Consider the following 13,243-nt stretch of genomic DNA (forward strand, 5'->3'; position numbering starts at 1 on the left):
ACTTCCTCAGATACAGTGGAAGGGAAGAATATCATTTTCTTCACTTTTATTATTTATTTATTGGTTAGCTTATTTAATAACCTACCATCCTCAAGAATGGGCTCAGAAATTTACACAAGGGGACAGAGGAGAGAGGAGCTGAGCAAAGAGAGGCCCACTATCATAAATCAATTCCTTCCCCCTGCCCTTCGGTAATTTTTGTACAATGAAATTAGCAGATTCATCGCGGAATCAGATTCATGGTGGAATAAACCGCAAAAAGAACAACACTCACCACAATAAAATCTGATGCGTTTTCAAGAGTCTTACATGTGTCCTATAAAAATATAGTGTGTTCTTATAACCTTATACACAGTGATTATACTCTATTCAACATTCTATTTGATAGCACACTATCTTTTTGAGTATGAATTCTTAATAACAAAGAATTCTCTGAAAAACCTCTGCGTGCCGCAACTCTACTCAATAATCAAAGTCTGTTCATAAGGGATCCAGTAACCTGACAGGTGATGTCCTCCTCTTTCAGTGTCCTCTTTCAGGAATTGCTGTAATCTTTCACCCAAATATTTTAAAGAAGCTTTGCAAGAAACTATTAAAGAGCCTCTTTCTGACAGGAACACATCCTTTTCTGTAGATTTCCAGGTTGGGTTTGGTGTTCTTATTAATATTTTACAACAAGCTTTGCAAGAAACTGTTAGGGAGCCTCCTCATTGGGATGTACTCTTCTCATTTCTGTTGAATACAGTTGGAGGGGGAAGGGGAAGAAGGGAGGAGGAGGAGTAGATTGGAGTTATACCCCACACTTCACTACCCTAAGGAGTCTCAGAGCAGCTTACAATCTCCTTTCCCTTCCACTCCCCACAACAGACACCTTGAAAAGTAGGTGGAGCTGAGAGAGCTCTAACAGAAACTGCTCTTGAGAGGAACTGCTCTGTGAGAACTTGTGACTGACTCAAGGTCACTTCAGCAGGTGCATGTGGAGGAGTGGGGAATCAACCCGGCTCTCCCAGATAAGAGTCTGCACACTTAACCACTACAGCAAACTGAGTGTCAGGTGAGATAATTCTGCTTCACCACAATGGTGCTAGCAAGTTACGATCTTTACCTTTTCATGCAGGAATAAATAAGACCTGTATGAGGGGGGAAATTAAGGAGGAGGAAGAAGAAGAAGACTGCAGATTTATATCCCATCCTTCTCTCTGAATCAGAGACTCAGAGCGACTTACAATCTCCTTTATCTTCTCCTCCCACAACAGGCACCCTCTGAGGTGGGTGGAGCTGAGAGGGCTCTCATAGCAGCTGCTCATTCAAGGACATCTCCTGCGATAGTTATGGCTAACCCAAGGCCATTCCAGCATCTCTAAGTGGAAGAGTGAGGAATCAAACCTAGTTCTCCTAGATAAAAGTCCACACACTTAACCACTACACCAAACGGACATAGTGAAGGGGTTTATCCCACTTTGTCCCCAATGATCCCTAACTTTTGGAATCAAGCCTACTTCTATCAGCATAGCCCCCCCTCCCCATTTTTTCTTAGTCACAGTAGAATGTGACTCCAAATAACTGCAGAACCTTGGGGAGAGAAAGACAGAGCAAGATTGTGCTTTCTTGTTTCTTCATCTTGTTAAGAAAACAAGCATTGCATCTAAAGTGATGAATATGTATTAGTCCTCCTGCGTTTGGGACCATTAAAAAGGTTTTTCATGTTGTTAAATGTAATTCATATGTAGTCCTCTCTCCCGGTTGCACACTTTCCATGGGCTTAGCTGTACTTCCTCTCTTTTTTGTCCTAAAAAGTACAGCTGCAAGCAGCTGGTGCAGAAAGGCAGAATGCTCTGTTGATGTTTTAATTAAGTATTGCATACTGTTGTCCCCCCCCCCCACCACCCCCATTGCTAGATGTAGTATGGTCAGGCAATTATCCATCTTTAAAGCAGAATGATAGCAAAAGAAAGGCTAGGATCTAAAGAACTCTGAAACTAGTTCTGTAAACCCAAGGGAGGTTTAGAATTGGTTTGCTCAAACAACAGCACTCCACCACAAAAACTACAAAGCAAACAACTTTTGGAATGGAAGGAACTTTCAGAAGAAGTATGTAAATTGGAAAAGAGGACAAGACAGAAAGCACAGTTCAAAGAAAAGAAACCCCAAAATTGACTGGCTCAGTATATTGACTAGTCCCGTGTGAACCTTTAAAATAGGGTTGCCTGAAGAGTAGCCCTCCAGAATACCCATAACAGATGCAACAATCATAGTAGCCAGGGCTTTTTTTTGGGGGGGGGGGGAGGAGGGCAGTAAATCAATATTAGAAGAGTTTAGTCTAGATTTGGAAAGGCAGTTAGAAATACAAATCAGACTGTCCCTAGATCTCCTCTCACCAGTGCTCTGAACTCACAAGTGGCCTTAATTTAGGCAAAACACGGATTCTCAGACTGATGCCTCACTAGCAGTTGCTCCGCACCCAGGCTTCTGCTTTCCATGGCTCAAGCGACTGATTCCCCACCAGTTGCCGTGTGGGAGCATTTTGATCTGCATCTCCCTCCAATTTCCCTCGAGGCTTCCTGATCTCCAAAAAAACCCCAAAACAAACAAGATCAAGAACCCTTGGGGGAAATTGGAGGGAGCCGCAGGTCAAAATACAGCCACACAGCAACTGGTGGGGAATTGGTCACTTAACCCAATGAAATCAGAAGCCCAGGGATGGAGCAAAAGTGACTATATAACTGGTGTATGTCTCGGACTGCTGTTAACACCCTGAATATAATCACACTGATTTACTTTACAGGGTTACATGGTAAGGATTAGCCAATAATGGGTTAATCCTTTTTTTTTTTGTAGCAGGAACAGGGCTGTTTTTTTGTAGCAGGGGGCCACGCTCCCCCTGATGTGGCCAATCTTCCAAGAGCTTACAGGGCTCTTAGTACAGGTCCTATTGTAAGCTCCAGGAGGATTGGCTACATCACAAGTGTGTGGTCTAATATGCAAAGGAGTTCCTGCTACAAAAAAAGGCCTTGGCTGTAGCCAACAACACTGAGAAGGAAAACTAAATATACTTTCATTAACAGGGGGCAGCAGCAATCCTCCTCTTCTGTTACAGTCTACTGAGCCCTCTGAGATGTTGTTTCTGTGATTTAGGGGATCCTCAGGCACAGCCTCCTGTGAATTAGGTTTGTGGGACTCTCCAGTGGAGGCAAAGGTTCCCTGCCACCAGACCCCACCTTGAGGTGCTCTCTAAAAAGGCAGCATATAAATGTTTTAAATAAATACAGAAAGATTGAGACAGTGCTGGCAAATGCAAAGGCTTTTTTTTTTTTCCTCCCATGGCAGGGTCATCTAGACCCCTAATTCCATGAATATGCAGGGCTTAACTTTTCTCCAATTCATATTAGTTGGGGTCTAAGAGACCAAAAGGCAAAGCCACACATATGGGTCAGGGTTGAAATGGCCAGAACAGCCAATCTCTTTATTTCAGGAGAACATATGCAGTAGGACTATAAAACAGAAGGAAAAGTTTCAGTTTTTAAAAACCTTTTCGGATATGATTTAACATATTATAAGCATCGGATATGATTTAACATATTACAAGTTAGAATCAGGTCTTGTCTTTTAATACAGATCTCAGTTTCTGGTGGCTGTTTTTTATCCTTTCCACTTCTCCCTCGCTGTTATTTTTACTTGTAAAGCTTAATGGTTTATTCTTTACACATATGTTCCAATAATTAGTTCCTTCTGCAACACGGCACAAAAAGAAATGCTATATTCCTTCAGTTCAAAGTGAGAGGCTCCTGGCAAAATCAAAGACCACACATCCAAAACAGAGGGCACATTTGAATGATCCACAAAAAAAACAAAAAATGAAGCAGTTCACTTGTATCTTCACACACTTCTGCCACTGGGACTAGTGATGATGATGATGATGATGATGATGATGATGATATTGGATTTATATCCCACCCTTCAGTCTGAATTTCAGAGTCTCAGAGTGGCTTACAATATCCTTTATCTTTCTTCCCCACAAAAAACACCTTGTGAGGTAGGTGAGGCTGAGAGAGCTCTCACAGAAGCTGCCCTTTCAAGGAAAACCTCTGTGAAAGCTGTGGTTGACCCAAGGCCATTCCAGCAGCTGCAAGTGGAGGAATGGGGAATCAAACCCAATTCTCCAAAATAAGAGTCCACACACAACCACTACACCAAACTGTTCAAACACCAGAAGCTACCTGCACATTAATATTGTCATGTATCATGCCAGAAGCTAGGAATGTGCAGCCAGAAACATACTAATCAAAGTCTGGCCCAAAATCACACCTTTTTTTTTGTTGTTGTTAAAACGCTCTGAATAGCAATCGATTTTTTTTTGGGGGGGGGAGAACTGTGAGCAATTGGAAATATTCCAATCTGATCATTATGTTGATTGTAGTTTACATTTCCCATACAGCAAGAGAGAGAGAATCAATAGACATGACAGGGACACCATCCAACCAGAACAGCTAGCCAACCTTCCTGCCAAACAAGGTTGTCCTGATTGATTTTTCTATTATGCAGGCACTTTCACTTCCTTGCCAATCAATGTGTGGGAAGCATATACAAGAAGGCAGCAAAAATAAACAGGAGTCTTTTGTCCCTTTAAAGATTTACATGAGTAACAGCACTTTTGGGTTACAGTGTTGGACTAGGATCTGCCAGACCCAAGTTCAAAACCTAATTCTGCAATGGAAGCTTATTAGCTGACCTTGGATTACTCTCAGCTAATCCAAGTCACTCTCAGCTACCTCAGAGAGTTGCTGTTCTAAGGATAAAATGGAGGAGTGGAAAATTATGGTGTAAGCCAGGGGTGGCCAACGGTAGCTCTCCAGGTGTTTTTTGCCTACAACTCCCATCAGCCCCAGCCAGCATGACCAATGGCTGGGGCTGATGGGAGTTTTAGGCAAAAAAACATCTGGAGAGCTACCGTTGGCCACCCCTGGTGTAAGCCACTTTGATTTCCCATTGGAAAGAAATGCGGGGTATAACTATCTAAATAAATCACACATATTGTTCCAGCAAAAATTGTCCCAGATTACAGTTCACACTTCATTTGACAATGCAGACTCTAGACTATAAAAGCTTATGCTATATATATAGAGAGAGTGGCAGCCCTTTCTGAGGCCAGTTGATGGAGAGGACACAGAGAAGTGTTGAAGATGTGTCTGTCTTTGAGGTAAGATTGTTTTGGTGATTTGTTCAATGTCCCCAGGTCTGCGGTAGGTGGGAGGCAAGGAAGTCAGGCAATGGGAACTCAGAGGTGGTGACTGATGCATGATAAGCTAGTGGTTTATGGAGCACAGGTATTAACCAATGGGAGAGCTCCATTTGGTCAATACCATTTAGGTTTTATTATTATAAAGGATGTGACTTTGGATCAGAAAACCGGAAAAAGCAGAATCATATCAGTTGTGATATCAGCTGATGATTCTCCATTAGGAAATCATTGGAAGCCATTAACATTTATTTTAATGAATCCATGCATTTCATGTCATTAAATTAGTTGAACAGAATGAGAGATCATACACAGATATGGTGACTCACAAGGCCATAACAAGTTACTGCATCCTATAAAAAATACAAGTATGGAGCTCAGTTTATAGGAATATATTGCAAATATGAGTACCAAAAAAAACCCGGAGCTAAGGAACTGCATTTTGCCCACCACTGTGTCCCACTGCATTCTTACTCAGGAGCCAAGATACTTTAAATTGCCCAGATTTATAGTATTTAGGAAGGAGATTAGAGTTTACTATGCATTTCTAAGTGCTCTTCCATACTTATCTTTGGTTTATCTTGATGCTGGGAAGGATGCCATGCTGACAGAAGGTTATTAATATTAATGTGAAAAAAGTATATAGGTCCACTGAGTTCCATGCACATCTCTACTGAGTTTCATGCACAGTTAAATGAATTACTTAATCTGGATAATCATCGTCAACCACGAAAAAGGAACCTGCTTTACCACATACACCAAAATGATTGAAGCTATTACCTAGTTTGTGCAGTTGTTAGACATTTCTCTTAATTTAGAGCCCAGTTCAGGATGCAGAAAAGCAATAGCCAATTTTAACAAAAAACCAACTAAATCTGATCCTAGCAAACTTCACCTTTTCAAAGCTGACCTCAGCAAAATGGTGTTCACTCACAGATCATTCATTGAGCTTACATTCATCCCTCAAAAACATCCTTCTTAGTCAACAGTTGACTTGTTTGCTTCAAGCCAAGTCCAACTCACTTTCCAGGAGTCCAACTCACTTTCCAGCTCTTTGAAAATAAGTTTTTTCCCACTTATTGTCCCCACCTTTTCTTGGGGAGGGATGGTGGCATGGTACAGCCTGATCTTGGAAGCTAAGAAAGGTCAGTTCTGGTTAGTACTCGGGTGGGAAGGAAGACAATAGAGGAAAGCATTGGCAAACCACCTCTGCTTCTCACTTGTCTTGAAAGCCCCTTGCTGGGGTCACCATAAGTCAACTGCAACTTGATGGTACTTCACACACACATTGTACCTTCCCTTAGCCCCATAGAAGGCTGGTGAGCTGCAACTCAGGATGAACAATTATTGTCCTTTGTGTTTTTTTCCGATGCTGCCATCGTTTACGCTGCTCAGGCTCCCAATTCATTTGTTACTTTTAATGGCACATTTATACATTATAGACCATTTTGGCCCAATCAGTGCACAAACGGGCATCGATTTCGACAGCACAAACTCTATCAAATATTGCTAGTACAGTTGGGAAATCAGATGACTGCTGTTTGATTCCAAACAGGGAGAACTCTTGTCAGAAAATTGGAATTAATGAGCTGAAACAGTACAGTCACAAAATCTAGTAGCCAGCTCTAGATTCAGAAATACCTGGAGATTTGGGGAACAGAGCCTGAGGAGGACAGGGGTTGGAGAGGAGAGAGACTTCAATGGTCTAAAATGTTATAGAGTCCACCTGCCGACGAGACCATTTTCTCCAAGTGAACTGATCTCTGTCACCTGGAGATCAGTTGTTCAGTGTTCCCTCTAAGCTGAGTTAGTGTGAGCTAGTTCACAGCTTTTTAGCCTCTGGTTCGTGCATTTTTGTCTTAGCTCAGGCAGGATGGCCTGCCTCAGAGCAAACTAACTGATGCAGTAGCCAAATTGCTCACTCACAACTTTAATGCCAGTAACTCACAACGTAGAATTTTTTTGCTCACTCCACACTTTAGAGGAACCATTGCTTGTAATAACAGGCAGGGCTTTTTTTGTAGCAGGAACTCCTTTGCTTCACCCCCCCCCCCCCGGTAGCCAATCCTCCTGGAGATTACAGGGCTGTTCTTACAAGGCCTATTGTAAGCTCCAGGAGGACTGGCTACATCAGGCGAGTGCACCTTAATATGTAAAGGAGTTCCTGATATGGAAAAAGCCCTGTCAGGAGATCTCCAGCCACCGCCAGGAGGCTGGAAAACCTACGTGGCAACATGAACTGCAAATTCTGCAGGACTTGTTTAGATCCACATATCACTGTAACCATACAACTACCCATTCCGCAAGTTTATAGGAAAGGCACATCCTGTAGCAGGTAACGTTTACATATCTGTGATTTCACAAATACAGCCTCTTTTAAAATGAAGCTTAGTGTTACAACCTAAAGGATTAATTGGTTAGAAGTTTTACAAGCATCGCTTAGTACTGAGTGTCTCTAATAGCACCCCAGTTTACAAGTGCCTGAGCTACAGTCCTATTAGTTGAGTTGCCAGCTGCATGCAAATTGCCACTAAGTAGTAAAAACAGGCCATATGCAGAACATGGGTGGCATGATTTCCTTTCTAGTTGTTTTAGCACACAACCATCATAGCGGACTAAATACCTCTGGTAAAGTTAAGCCATTTAAAAGGTGGAATCGTGCTGCATCTTTGACAAATTATGGTGTCATTGCTCTGGCATATTTAATCACAGATTAATTTATTTTGCCCTTTAAAACAAATCCTTCCATAACACTCCCACCTGGGACTGATTACAGATTATGTACTCTGCTTCACTTGATATTGGCTAATAGGGTACTTAGCATTTGTGACTGCTTGAGACTTCCAAACTTTCAGGCTCAAACATTTGAACTATTTCTGACAGTAAACATCATTTCTTCTTGTTATTGTTGTTTCTGTTCTATCTGGATCTCAGTGATCCTGTCACACTTGTATTTCATCACTCAGCCAAAAATCCCGTTGAGGGCTGGATCGGTAGAGTTGCCAGATCCAGGCTAGGAGACTCCTGGAGATTTGAGGATATAACTTGGGGAGGACAAGGGCCTTAGTAGGATACAATGTCATGCAATCCACCCTCCAAAGCCAGCTTGCTGCAATGGATAAGGGTGTGGATTCTTATCAGGGAGAACTGGGTTTGATCCTCCGCTTCTCCAAATGCACCTGCTGATGTGACCTTGAGTCAGTCACAAGTTCTTGCAGAGCTGTTCTCTCAACAGCAGTTTCTGTCAGAGCTCTCTCAGCTCCATCTACCTTGTAAGGTGTCTGTTGTGGGGAAGGGAAAGGAGATTGTAAGCCTCTCTGAGACTCCTTTGGGTAGTGAAGGGTGAGGTATAAATCCCTTATTTTTCTTCTGCTGCTGCTGCTCCTCCTCCTCCATTTTCTCCAGAGGAACTGATCTCTGCAGTCTGGAGATGAGATGTAATTCCAGGGGGTCCCCAGGTCCCACCTGTTGGCTGACATCCCTAGGTATATGGGGCATTGTCTAGATTTGAGGGTTTCTTTCTTTCTGGGTGTTAAACCTAAGTCAGTAGTTGCAAAGACATAAAGTGAGAAGCAGTAGAAATAAGTTTTCTTTCTTGGGCTCAAATTGAAAAGCAGGCAGGCCTTATTCAAAGAGACACACACCGAGAGTATACATGTCTTCTGACTACACATGGTAGCATTTAGTTTACCTCTGTGGCTTCTGGACTTCTGAATAACCCAGACTTGAAAATGGCTTGTTGGTCTTTATATAAATGCAGAAAGAGAACTGTATTATAGTTGACATCAGGTCAGGAAGGTCATGTCATTATGAAGGGAATGAATTGTGACATCATGCCACCTGAAATGTTCAACCAACAGAGCTCCTTGTCTCACAGCCTCAATGTCAATTCTTCTTCTTTTGCTTGTTCAAACCATGGTGTACAAGGTTCTGAAAACTAAAAATGAAAATGGTGGAAGGATCATGAACTCTGAATGTTAAACAGAGGGAACTAACACATGTTCAATTGGTCTAACAGCTTTGCTCAGAAGAACAGCACGATGACAGATAATGACTTCACTCCAAATGTCAGTTCTTCTTAAATTTGTTATGACGTTAATTAGTTTATGGTCTACTTTAGACAGTTGCTAATTGTTGATGAAACCTTGCTTCCCTCTGACACATGGTCAGAACTGAAATCTCTGGCTTATATCATGTAGCATTTACAGACTGTTAGCTGGCTAATAGTGAATGTGGGGGTGGAGTGTCCATTTTCCCCTCATAATTATTCTTTTTAAAATGTATAAGGAAGTTAAACAATTTTGTGTTAATGGCATTTTAAAATTGTATTTCAAATAAGAGGGAACAACAACAGTATGATAGACTGGCAATTAAAACATAGAGGAGGAGGAGGAGGAGGAGAAGAAGAAGAAGAAGAAGAAGAAGAAGAAGAAGAAGAAGAAGAAGAAGAAGAAGAAGAAGAAGAAGAAGAAGAGAAGGAGGAGGAGATTGGATTTATAACCCACCCTTCACTCAGAGTGGCTTCCAATCTCTACTTATTTATTTATTTCCCACCCTCCCCTATGGGGCTCAGGGCGGCTTTCCCTTCCCCTCCCTACAACAGACACCTTGTGAGGTAGGTGAGGCTGAGGGAGCTCTTGCAGAACTGTACTTGAGAGAAGAGCTCTGAAGGAGTTATGACTGATCCAAGAACACACCAGCAGGTACATTGGAGGAGTGGGGGAATCAAACTGGTTCTCCCAGATTAGAGTCCATAATTCTAACCACTACACCAAACTGTCTCTCAAGGAAAACAAAACAATAACAACAAAACAAGCCATACCTGAATCAGAATACAATTTATGTGTACATCCCTAGCAATAGAAAGCTCCTCTCACATCCAGCTCTAATTGCATGCTGTTGGATTATTTGGTAAATTAGCAGAGCACTCAAGACTGATAAAGCAGCACAGCTTTCTGGAGTGTGTGTGTGCGTTATAGAAACAAAGTTACACATGGAGCCCTTTATAATTACAAACTAATATGAGTCATTTTATTTAAGGAACTTCATTCCAGAAAGGCTAGAGGAGAGACAGGTTCCTAACCTAGTCTAGCTAGCTAAAATAGATGGAGATACAGGAGCATGTCCTGCTCTCAGGTCCCAAGATGGAGAAGTCTGGCAAAGTGTGGAGAGGTGTGAAACCGGTAGGAGGGAAGTTTTTCCCTAAGGGTAGCAATCTGCACATCAAAGGGATAGCATCAGAGAAAGAAGGAAAGGATGTTTAATGTCCTTGCTTATCTATCTTTCTGCCTCTCTTGTAGTTTTCCTCTGAATGCTGGAGCTAAGCTACAACACATGCAACATCACATATAACATCACATATTAGAGGCCCAGGTATGGCTGTGTAGTTCAGTTTGCATTTAGAAAGTTTAGTGGGACCCCAATGTGCACCATGTTGCTGCTATAGAATGTTGGATACAAGTAAGATATACATTTACATCTGCTGCGTGTACAGAATCGTATTTTGGCATGCAATTCTTGAGGGATCATAGTGCTTTTTTCTAGATTTTAGTGACAAGAGATGATCTGGGACAGTGTACAACTTTCAGTGAATGTTCAAACAACTTCACATTAGAAGCAAAACAATTCTTAAACTTGGGAATCTGTTGAAAAATCATAGGGTGCCAACAGAGCATATGCATATGTTTCAACTGGGTCTCAGTAACAACAAGCTACAGGGAACAACTGGTGGTCTTAAACAGGGATGTGTATCTAAAGATGCATCCAGCCACTTCAGTGTGGGAGGTAAATGGGATGATTTATTTATTTTGCCATCAAGTCACAGCTGACTTACAGCAACCCATAGGGTTTTCAAGGCAAGATACATTCAGTGGTGCTTTGCCATTTCCTGCCTCTGAGAAGCAATTTGGTGTAGTGGTTAAGTGTGTGGACTCTTATCTGGGAGAACCAGGTTTGATTCCCCACTCCTCCACTTACAGCTGCTGGAATGGCCTTGGGTCAGCCATAGCTATCGCAGGAGTTGTCCTTGAAAGGGCAGCTTCTGTGAGAGCCCTCTCAGCCCCACCCACCTCACACGGTGTCTGTTGTGGGGGGAGAAGATATAGGAGATTGCAAGCCGCTCTGCGACTCTGATTCAGAGAGAAGAGTGGGGTATAAATCTCCAGGCTGCTTCTTCTTCTCCTTCTGCAGCAACCATGGACTTTTTTGGTGGTCTCCCATCCAAGTACTAACTGGCGCCAGCCTTGCTTAGTTTCTGAGAGCAGAAAGGTTGGACCAGGCTGGGATATGTGAATGGCAAATGTCAATTACTTTGTATGTATAGCAATGGTCCCAATCCTTTCCAGTATAGACAAAATAAGCTCTGAAATAATTTGCTCACTTCAGTGTCCCAGTGAAGGGATGCCATGACTGTAAAACTAGTTCTCATTCTAACTGCTCCAATGAAACTCTTGCTTCTTTTTTGTGTTAATGAGATTGGGAACAGAATTCCCATCCTAGATTGCTCCTAATGCAAACAGATACTGAGATACATTCATAGCAAACATGAATGAGTCGAGTGCCTTTTATCCTCTGGCACACATCTTCTTAATGAGCAAGGTGTATCACAAAACTATGCCATGCAAAGTAACCAGTGATAGGCAACTATTTTTTTTCAAGCTGGCCCTTTGCTAGATGTGGATTTACAATGCATGTAATCTCTCACTTGCTTTGCTGATACTCCTCTAACCAATCTATCCTCAGATTCTTGTCGATTTTCAGTGCTTTAGAGAATGACCCTGTGGTTGAAACCTCCCATAAAATGGCATCTCTATTTTCAGAGCACCGTAAACCATGATTGACACTGACAACTGATAACTCTGCCAAAGGATCTATTTGTTTCGCAAAGTCAGGTGTTATATTTGTATCTGTCACAATTGCCAAATGTCCAGTGAAGGCCTTTATGTTGTCTCTTTGACATTGGTGCCTATGACCAATGGCACATAAAAGAGTGATATTGAAAGGACTAAACATGTCAAAGCTCCCCCCCCCCTTGATTCTCCAAGCAAATAAACTGAGTGCTCTAGTCAGCGGTGGAATTCAAGCAGGAACTCATTTGCATATTAGGCCACACCCCCTGATATAGCCAATCCTCCAAGAGCTTACAAGGTGGCTACATCAGGGGTGTGTGGCCTAATATGCAAAGGAGCTCCTACTTGAATTCCACCCCTGTCTCTAGTAATATAATTATCTTGAAAAATATCAGCCAGATCAACTGGATACTGCTTCCTAAACGCTGCAAGGCCATACTGTTTTGGGGCTTGACATCTTCAGCTTCTTGCAATTCAGCTCCATGGATATTAGAACGTTTCTTATGACCATAGGTTCAAGCCTGGTCTTTGACTGTTCAACTGTGTACTTTTGATTTAAAAGGCAGACTCTCAGCTGCTTGGCATGTTCAAGTTTAGTTTTAGTTTAATTTATTAAATTTATATCCCGCCCTCCCCGCCAAGGCAGGCTCAGGGCGGCTTACAACATCGGTCATAATAACAATAGTAATAAAATCTAATCTCACATTAGTAATAAAAGCAGTCAGTTAATAAAACAATTTAAAACAGTTGGTGCTAATAACATTTTAATATTATCCAGTTGCCCTGGCGTCAAAATTTCCTGGATTCCTCCTGCTGTTATAGGTCTCAAGGGTCAGTTGAAAGCAAGCCAGAAGAGTATGGTCTTACAGGTCTTGCAGAACTGAGTGAGGTCCAATACTCCCTCTAAGTTGTGGAGTCACGTGAGCAAAAATTCTGCTTTGTGAGCTACGGGCATTAAAGTTGTGAGCTACTGCATAAATTAATTTGCTCTGGGGCCATTTTCCCTGAGTTAAGACAAAAATCTGTCAGCTGAAGGCTAAAAAACTGTGAGCTAGCTCACACTAACTCAGCTTAGAGGGAACACTGGTGAGGTCCCGCAAGGCCCTAACCTCTTCCGGCAACTGATTCCACCAGTAGGGGGCTGCTACTGAGAAGGCGC

The 13,243-nt window shown here is 42.2% G+C and overlaps 1 long non-coding RNA gene across 1 annotated transcript in view; it reads left to right on the top strand.

The window, feature by feature from the left end:
• Window positions 1-8,039: 8,039 nt before the first annotated feature.
• Window positions 8,040-13,243, top strand: part of LOC132568892 (uncharacterized) — a 34,018-nt gene continuing 28,814 nt past the window's right edge. Inside the window, exon 1 of the long non-coding RNA XR_009555221.1 lies at window positions 8,040-8,118. This is a non-coding gene — a long non-coding RNA (uncharacterized LOC132568892). The remainder of the gene's footprint in view (window positions 8,119-13,243) is intronic.

This window comes from Heteronotia binoei, chromosome 3 (genome assembly GCF_032191835.1).
Source record: "Heteronotia binoei isolate CCM8104 ecotype False Entrance Well chromosome 3, APGP_CSIRO_Hbin_v1, whole genome shotgun sequence".
Classification (NCBI taxonomy): Eukaryota; Metazoa; Chordata; class Lepidosauria; order Squamata; family Gekkonidae; genus Heteronotia; species Heteronotia binoei.